Raw genomic sequence first — 9434 nt, forward strand, 5'->3', positions numbered from 1 at the left:
GATTGGCTGCGGCATGCTGCGTCACCAGCCGGCTTTGGGGTCTCGGCTGGGTCGCACGCCCGCCCACTTCCGGGATCTCGAAGAAGTTGAGCTTCGGGGTTGCGGTGGTGGGGCGAGCTGCCCGCGCTCCCGGGACCGAGGCGGGCCTGCAGACCGCCCGCCGCCCCCCAGGACCCGGCTGGTAGCCCCCTAAGACCGCCCGCCACCCCCAGGTCCACCTGCCGGAGCAGGCGGTGTGTTCTCTGGGCCGCAGGCGAGGAGAGGGGCCAGGTAGGGAGGTGCCTGGGTGCGCGGCTCTGCAGGGACTGGAGGAGGGGGGAGGGGAGCCGGCTTCTGGGCGCTTGGTCTCGGGCATCGAAACAGGTGTCTAGGTGGTTTCCATCTAACTGAGATGTCTGAGTACACATAAAGTTTTAACCTTCTTGGCAGAAATTGTGACTACGGCATGGTGTGGTAGCAATAACAGGTCACCGTTCTGTTCAGGCTCTTGTGTTGCCAATGACAGAAAACCTAATTCGAGGTAGCTTGTATAGTGATACTGCCATGTGAGCGCTGGCTAGGTGCCAGGCTCTGGTGTAAGTGCTGTACGTGGACCTTGGGATGGAGAAAGAAAAATTAAAAAAAAGGAGTTGTGACTGATGAAAGGCCAGGCACAGCCAGACAGAAAGGCTGAAGCAGTGTCAGTTGGACCTAGTCTCCCTCCCTTCCTCTCTGGTTCTTGCTCTCCTGAGGACGCACTGGGGAAGCCCTCCATGGGTTGACTCCAGAGGGAGAAAAGGCAGAAGCCTCTGATTCACCCTGGATGGCATTATGGAGTCTTGTGTGTAATGAGGGAATGGCATTTGTGGACTGGCTTAGTCTGGAGATGTGGGTGGTTATGGATGATATGTTCGTGTCCCCCCCCAGAATTCATACCTTGAAACCCTAATCGCCAGTGGGATGGTATTTGGAGACAGGGCCTTTGGGAGGTAATTAGGTCATGAGGGCGGAGCCCTGATGAAGAGACTAGTGCCTTCATAAGAAGAGACACAAAAGACCTCACGCCTCTTCCCCTTGTGAGGATACAGTAAGAGGGTGGCTGTCTTCAAGCCAGGAATCAGGCTGTCCCCAGATGCCATCTCTACTGGTGCCTTGATCTTGGACTTTCAGCTTCCAGAATTGTGAGCAGTATTTGTTGTTTAAGCCCCCAGTCTGTGCTATTTTTGTTGTAGCAGCCTGAGCTAAGACCCTTAGCATGAGGACTCAGCCAGACAGAGGGCGTGGTTCCTCAGAGGAAAATTAGGGTACTGTTAGCAGGAGCATGAGTGGCCACTAGTCTGCAGAAACATTAGTCTCAAAGTCGAGACCACTGGACTCTGTTCTGTGTGTGACACTTTGTAGCCATTTCTTTTCTCTGGCCTTGGTTTCTACTTTAGAAGAAGCGTGAATTCGGAGCTCTCCAAGGTTCTTGCAGTGCTCATGGGCTGTGACAGAGTTCAGTGCCAGTTTTCTTGGATTCAGGGTCTGACCCAGTGGACTCTCTGGGGACCCATGTTCCTCCCCATCGGCCACCCCCACCCCCAGTCCTTCCAGCCTTCGCAGAGCTGACTCTTCAGTTATTGTCAGGAGGTCTGCATTTTTCTGCCCTCACCGCAACGGATTATCCTCATTCCTATTTCTGCTTTTTAATCTTAGCTTTCATTTCCTGTTTCTTTTTTTAAAAAAGTCATTTATTTTTGGCTGCATTGGGTCTTCGTTGCTGTGCGCGGGCTTTCTCTAGTTGTGGCGAGCGGGGGCTACTCTTCGTTGCGGTGCGTGGGCTTCTCGTTGCGGTGGCTTCTCTTGTTGTGGAGCATGAGCTCTAGGTGCACGGGCTTCAGTAGTTGTGGCTTGCAGGCTTTAGAGCACAGGCTCAGTAGTTGTGGCACACGGGCTCAGTAGTTGTGGCTCACAGGCTCTAGAGCGCAGGCTCAGTAGTTGTGGCACACGGGCTGAGTTGCTCCGCGGCATGTAGGATCTTCCCAGACCAGGGCTTGAACCCGTGTCCCCTGCATTGGCAGGCGGATTCTTAACCACTGCGCCACCAGGGCAGTCCCCGTTTCCTGTTTCTTCTCCATCCTAACGCTGCCACTTCTCTCCTGGGCCAGACACAGTGGGTTCAGGTTCCAGGTCCACCACTTACTATGTGAGCCACTCACCCTCTGAGCCTGTGTCCTCCTCATCAGCAAAATGGGAATAACACCACCACCTGCCTCTCTGGGTCGGAGGGAGGATGAAGTGAGACAGTGCGTGTGGAGCGTTTCCAGCAGTGCTTGGCGCCCGCAGAGCACTCACGCGTTCCTGGTATTATTCTTATCATCTCTGTGTAGCTGGGTTGGTGCACTTGCCATTTGCATCACTGCTTAGTGGAAGTTCCAGAAACACTTTAGAAACAACCCTGGATCCAGCACCCTCCCAAATGATTGATGGAGAGATGCTTTCAAGGTGACGGACGTTCCCGTGTATATTCTGGTATTTGGGACAGGGAGGGATGGCTGGACTGATGCCAGGATGGGCTGGCTAGACTTTCCCAGTGGTTGCCCGTCAGCCACAGGCAAGAGCTCAGGCTCTTCCCAGCAGCCTCCCCGCCGGCTCCACGTTTTGTGGTGCCTCATCCCCCGTGAACCTATAAGCTTGAGCCTTGGCAGAGGTTCCTGTGCGGGCCCTCCCCACTCTGGCAGACCCCTAGGCTTCCCCCACGCAGCTCCCACTATGCCAACGTCCCACCCACCTTCCTTCTGCCACTGTCCATTCTCATTCAGCCTCAAGTCTCAGATCAAAGGTCAAGTCTTACTGAACCCAAGGGAAAGCAGATCTGCGTTATTGCGCCCTCATACTTTGTACTTTCTCCATTCTAGCCCATCACATGTTGTATCGTAATCGTAATCCCATCTGTCTCCCTGACCACACTGTGAGATCTCCAAGGGAGTGCCTTTCTTACTGACATTGGAATTTCCACGGCTTTATCAATGCCTAACACACAATAGGTACTCAATTTTTATTAAAGGAATGAATATCGCTCCCTCAGTCCCCCAGATAATGGGTAAGTCATGCACTGAAAAATGTTGGAAGAGCCCGAAAAAAAGGGGTACAGATTAGCAGAACCGACCGTCACACATCTCAGCCCCTGCGTCTCACCCCCACCTCCACCAGCACTGTGCGTGGCTGTCTTCACCCTCCATGATGCAGGAGGCTCTCCGCCATGTGCCAGATGGAGGTGGCCAGGTTGCTCCTGAACTCTCTGATGGCATATCTCTTTGTTAATCACTGTTTGAAGTTTCCTTTCTCTGTGGAAACTATTATTCACTCGGAGTAAACTCTTACTCACAAGTGGTACACAGTGTTTTCACTTTAATTCTGCTTACAGTCATTCCTCCCTTGTAAAGCCAATCAGTCAGATGTCTGCCGTGAGCCTGGTACCCCTAGGGCGGGACCCTGGGCAGACTGCCTTCTCCAGGTCCCTCCTCACCACTCAGCCGGTGGTGCCCAGCTCCTGGGGTGGCCCACACTGCACAGGTCCTTCCTTTACACTCTGCTAACGAAATTAATTTCAACACTTTCGTTTTTCCTTTGCTACTTACGGTGCTAGATGAAGCAGCTAAAAATGTGCTGTTTCCCCCGTCTCTGGCAAAGGGAAACTTGCAGAAACGGTCTGTAGAAAAATGCAACTCAGAGTTCATGTGCACGTCCAGATACACACATCCAAGTACAGGCGACGACGCCTTGAAGTGAAGAGATGATGTTTTTGTGTCTAAGAGAAAACCTGCAAAACCTCTAAAAGCAAACAAACAAAGAGTGAGCGCAACCTGGAAACCAGTGATAGGCACTGTCCCAGCTGCCTGACCCTCACCCAGTTATGCAAAGTCATGTAAACACAGCCAAGTCAAGCGTTCATTTGACAGACATTTTAGGAGTGCTTACGATGTGGTAGGCTCCGTGCAGGCACTGTTGGGAGTTCAGACTGGTCAAGAGTCCTTTTCACCTGGAGCTGAAAAGGTCCAAGAGGGGAGAGAGAAGTACCTTAGAAGGCAGGAAAGACTGTAACCCGTAAGGGTTTTTTTGAGTTGTGTGTATAAAGGCAATTAATTAGGGGTTAAGCAGGAGAAACTGATAAGGTCGGGGGTAAAGTACAAGGGTCAGGAGTAGACCAAAAGAAGACCCAGGGTAATGTGCTTAGCATAAGCTGTGCTCCAGGAAGCAAAATAAAACTGGTACTCATACATTCAATCCCTAGTGTTTATATACCTGTAGGTCTCTGTATTTATCTGTTATCTGCCAGAAGCTTCTTAGGATCCACCTTCCGCTCGCTTTATGTGATACCCTGCGCTACGCCACATGACGGCTACTGGTCGACAGCAGTTTGAGGAGCTTCTAATGGCACTAAACTCGCACCGAACGTTCAAAACCAGACCACCAGGGGCTTCCCTGGTGGCGCAGTGGATAAGAATCCGCCTGCCAATGCAGGCGACACGGGTTCGAGCCCTGGTCCGGGAAGATCCCACATGCTGCGGAACAGCTGAGCCCATGTGCCACAACTACTGAGCCTGCGCTCTAGAGCCCGTGAGCCACAACTACTGAGCCCGTGTGCCACAACTACTGAAGCCCGCACGCCTAGAGCCCGTGCTCTGCAACGAGACAAGCCTGCGCACCGCAATGAAGAGTAGCCCCTGCTCGTCGCAGCTGGAGAAAGCCCGCGTGCAGCAACAAAGACCCAACACAGCCAAAAATAAATAAATAAATTTATATTAAAAAAAAAACAGTCGTCCTGTAGACCCATTCAGTGGCAGGGCTGAGACTGATGCCCAGGGCTATGTACATGAATTTTACTGTCCCTTCCATCTTGCTTTGGACCCGGGGGATGGGACAGGTGGTGAACACTGGTCACCAGTGGCAGCATTCTCACCCCCTTGCATGGTTGCTGGTCTCAGATCCCACATGAACAGAGAGCTCACCCTGCCTGGACTGGAGACCACTTGCAGGAAGCTCCTGAGCTCCCCTCACAAGAATAAGTCCCAGCAGCAGCTCTTCAGTTACTTTCAAGCCAATAAATGTGCAGGTGCAGAGAGGAAAAACTCCAGGCTCCTGCTCTAAAGAGCTTGCTGCCTAGCCTCCTAAAACACCAGCTGGATCTTACTGCTACCGTGAATGCCTTTCATGTGAAATTCCCGAACTCCTCTTTCTGGTCCCCCATTGTATTTCCAAGTATATATTTTAGGGGTCAAGTACTCTGTGTGAAACCTCTTTTCCAATTTATGTTTTACAGTTATGGTCACGCCTCTTTCTCCCCAAGTGATAAAGCTCATCTATTAAAGGAAGCTTTAGGAATGCGAGTTTCGGGATTGTTTGACAAGCTACTTCACTGCCTGGTGTAGTTCTTTGGGCATCATGGTAAGTACTTGACAAATACTAGTGAACGGCGAGAGGTGGGGCAGCAGGTCTTGGAGAGAGAGGATGAATCTGATTTAGGTATCGAGAGGCTTCCATAGGTTACCTAAGATAAATGTCTCCTGATCCGAAGGAAGTCAAATTAAGGGAAACGTCATAAAGGAAATTCCTCCAGAAAGTGGAAAGGACCAGCAAGGGGTCAGGAGCAGCATGGGATCCCCAACCAGGGCCTCTGACCACCAGGAAGGCAGGCGAGCTTGTCCTGAACCCACACAAGGAGCCACTTTCATCCCAGGTAGAAAGGAGTCAGTTGGATAACTGTGTATGTGGGCCAGGGGTCTATGAGAGCCCAGACCCCCGTCCGCACTTGACCAAAGACGACCCTCGGGCTCAGGGTGGGAGGTCACATGGTGGGTGCAGAGGCAGCTGGGGTTCACCCTTCAGAGCCTGGCTCCTGACCCCTACACTGCTGCCTCTCTGAGCGGTTTTCTGACTTCTCTGATGGGGCGACAGTTTAGCAGAGGCTGGAATACAGTAAAGGAACGAGGATGTGGCTCCCTTAGGGGAGAGGGAAGTGGACAGAGGGAACGTCAAGTGCAAAGGCCCGGGACCAGCAGGCAGGCCAGGTGGCGGGAGACCCGGCACAGGACACCTTGAGGGAGACGGCCTCTGGGTCTGCGGCAAAGCCACAAGCTCATAGTGAAACTCCAAAGGGAACCGTTACTATGATGTTTGCACAAAGGTAGTTGCAACTGCAGAAGATGGGGGAGAGTGGCCCCCGAGATCTCGGCCCCCCATATAGCCCCCTCCCTTGAATGGGGGCTGACCCGTGACATCCTTCTAGCTGGCAGAACACTGCAAAGAGAAAGGGATTTTGCAGGTGTAATTAAGGTGCCCAATTAGTTGATTCTGAGTTAATCGAAATGAAGATTATCCTGGTCGAGCTTGGCTTAATTAGGGAAAAGCCCTTTGAAGAGAGACTTGGCTCTTTGAGGCTAGGAAATTTCTCTCCTGCTGGCCTTACAGAAGCAAACAGCCAGGCTGTGAACAGCCTCCGGGGACCAGGGGCAGCCTCTAGATCCCAGGGCAGCCAACAAGAAGCCAGGACCCTCAGTCATCAGCTGCGAGGAAATGAATCCTGTAAACACCTTGCATGGGCCTGGCAGCGGATTCTCCTCACTGAGACCTCCAGGTAAGAATGCAGCCCGGTCGACCCCTTGATAGCAGCCTTGTGAGACCCTGAGCAGAAGACCAGCTAAGCTGAGCCCAGACTCCTGGCCCACGGAGACTGTGAGATAATTAACGGGCACTGTTTTCAGCTGCTAAACCTGTGGTCCTCTCTCGTGTAGCACAGAAAACTAATACATTGGGCGGCTGCTAACGTGTAGGTGCGCTGCCCACCCCCGCCCTGCCCCGATTACAGTGATGCTGTGCATTAGTTTCTGTCTGTGTGAGTAGAAACGGGTAAATGCATGGACCAAGGGACAAAGCTAGTGGCTCCCAAAAAGCAGGAAGTGTCCACACTGGTGGTCGCTCATGAGAGCCAGGAGGGGTCTGCCCCAGCACTCACACACGGAAGCCAGGTAACGGGCAGGCTCAGCAGGGTGTTCCCAGGTCCTGCACTCCCCAGGTGTCCTGAAGAGAAAACTTAACCACGAAGATTCAACCCTTCATTTCTGGGCGATGGAATTTCTAGATGGCCCTGCTAATTTTAATGCAATACTAATAAGACACACATAACTCTTTAATAATGCTAACAGATAAGTCACTAATTCATAATGACAGGACCAGGTTAGTTGATCAGAAAAACCCAAAGATGGATTACATAATCCTGTATTACCAAGCAAGACTCTACAAATGCATCGTTTTAGGGGAAACACGGGGCGGCAAGGAATTAAAACCTGTGCGAAGGGTTTGAGCTTTCAAATCTGGTCGATGTAGCAAATGGCATTTACTTATAAACAGCAACTTTCAACTGAGGGCCTTGGGAAGAACCATCTAGATCCAGCCCTATCCAGGAATTACTCCATCTATAACCAAAATGCCTTAACGCGGCTGATTAGAGATGATATTCTTCTTCCCTGGGGCCGTCAATCCTGGAAGAATATCAAAGTAAAGATAGCTGTAACCCGAAAAAGGTATTTGAAAAAAAAATAAAGGAAATAACGAAGATGTTAGTTAAACCCATGATGTTGATATTTGGAGTAAGAAATTGGTTTTGTAGTCATCACATTAATATAAGCTTTATTTGCTGTCTGAGGTGTTTGCAATATTCGAAAGAATCAACCATGCCATACTTACAACTGCAGGTTACATTGTTTAAGAGAATTACTTTAATGTATTTGTAATCGTTGTTTAGATGTGCAAAACGAAAGATGTGTAAAATTTGGTTCACTGGACATGAGAGTTACATTGAGCAGTAAACAAAGTGCAGGGATGCTCCTGGGACAATTGGGAACCCCAGCAGCAAGTGAAAGGGGTCTGGTTATGGAATCCCAACTGGGGGACCTGGCCTTCCGACAAGAGGGACACATATCGATCAGACAGAGGACAGAGATCATGGGTATCTCAGAGGAGGAGCAAAGATCCCCAAGTGGAAAAAACAAATTACAGAACAAGACAGAACATGTCCCCACGTGGGGAAAAGGCAACCCTAGTCTATTACATATGCATGTACCTGACAGGAAAGATGACAAGATCCACCCCACACCATCCACCAGGATTGCTGGGTGGGGGGCAGCAGGGGGACGGTCAGATCCCACCGAATGTCAGTGCCTGATGTGCCACCGCCCTGTGCAGGGGCCCCAGGCAGCAACCGGTGCTCAGAGGCAGTAACCACACTTGGCTGATGGCCGCTCACTTGGTGCCGCGTGCCGTGTCCTGGACCTCTCACAAAGGTCGGGTGAGTACGTGCTATTAATGCCTCATTTTACAGCAGAGGAAATTGAGTCACGAGTGGGCTCCTCCTTAGCAGGCTAAGGAGACGGAGTAGCGGACCCCAGACAGCCCGGCCTCCTGGCTCTCAGGCATGGTGTGAGGGGCGCCTGGAGAGATGGGAGGCCTGCAGGTGACAGAGGCCAGGACCCGCAGCCCTGAGATGGAAAAGCAGGCTGTGTCACCTTTAAAAGAAAGACCACACGATTACACCTCCAACAGGCTACAGGTAGGAAGACAGGAAGAGACCTGTTTTCACTAAAGGCCACTCCTCCTAAATGAAAGGGATAAGGGTTACGTAGTGGGTAGCGCCAAAGACCAAAACTTACGCTACAGCACCCAGCTCTGCTTGCTGTAAGGATGTGAACTGCAGGTAACAGCTCGGTTTGCCAACGGGTTCCTTGGGCAAGGCGGTTCGTGGTAAGCATCTGGGAACCCTCCCACACAGCACACCTGTTACCGCTTTCCACCTGCAGCAGCTGAAAGTACGGGCAGCCCAGGGAGCACAGGACATGCCCTGAACAGAGTGCACGCCTCCGGGGTCCTCCCACCAGCTCCCCGCACAGACCCCGGGTACCCGCTCCTCCTGGCGGAGGTGCACGACACCACTCCCCTTTCCTTGGGTCTTTGTCAAAACTGCAGAAGGAACTTGTCCACAGAAAGTAAAGGGAGGAACCCGTGAAAGCAGACGAATGAACAGTGGCCCCATCTGAGGGGGGCCTGGCTCCTGGAATTTCAGGGGTTATTCGTGTCAACATTCCCAACCCCTCCAGTCCCTGCTGACACTTTCTAGGGACACAGGAAAAACCCTGACGCTGGGCCTTTGTCTTTGGTGCCGGTCACATTTTGTCACCTGAGTGGCTCTCCCGCCCCTACAGACCATAAGTCATGGTTTTCATCAAGGATCCCCTGGGCAGTGCTCTTAAACGGGCTTCTCACCGAACCCTCCCAGCTCCCAGAGGTGAAATCTGGTCGGTGGCACCTCGAGCCTCTTCCTAGTGGCGGGACTCCAGGCTCAGAACCTGAGAATCTTGGATTGTGAGCCAGCATTCTGTCCCCCCAGAGAGCCGACCCTTCCCGCGATGGCCCCACCCCCG

The 9434-nt window shown here is 52.0% G+C and overlaps 1 long non-coding RNA gene across 1 annotated transcript; it reads left to right on the forward strand.

The window, feature by feature from the left end:
• Positions 1 to 64: 64 nt before the first annotated feature.
• Positions 65 to 9391, forward strand: LOC115846883 (uncharacterized). Its single transcript, XR_009559174.2, has 5 exons — positions 65 to 270; positions 5282 to 5406; positions 6430 to 6595; positions 8203 to 8300; positions 8378 to 9391. It is a non-coding gene; the product is annotated as an uncharacterized lncRNA (long non-coding RNA).
• Positions 9392 to 9434: the final 43 nt, after the last annotated feature.

This window comes from Globicephala melas, chromosome 15 (assembly GCF_963455315.2).
Source record: "Globicephala melas chromosome 15, mGloMel1.2, whole genome shotgun sequence".
Classification (NCBI taxonomy): domain Eukaryota; kingdom Metazoa; phylum Chordata; class Mammalia; order Artiodactyla; family Delphinidae; genus Globicephala; species Globicephala melas.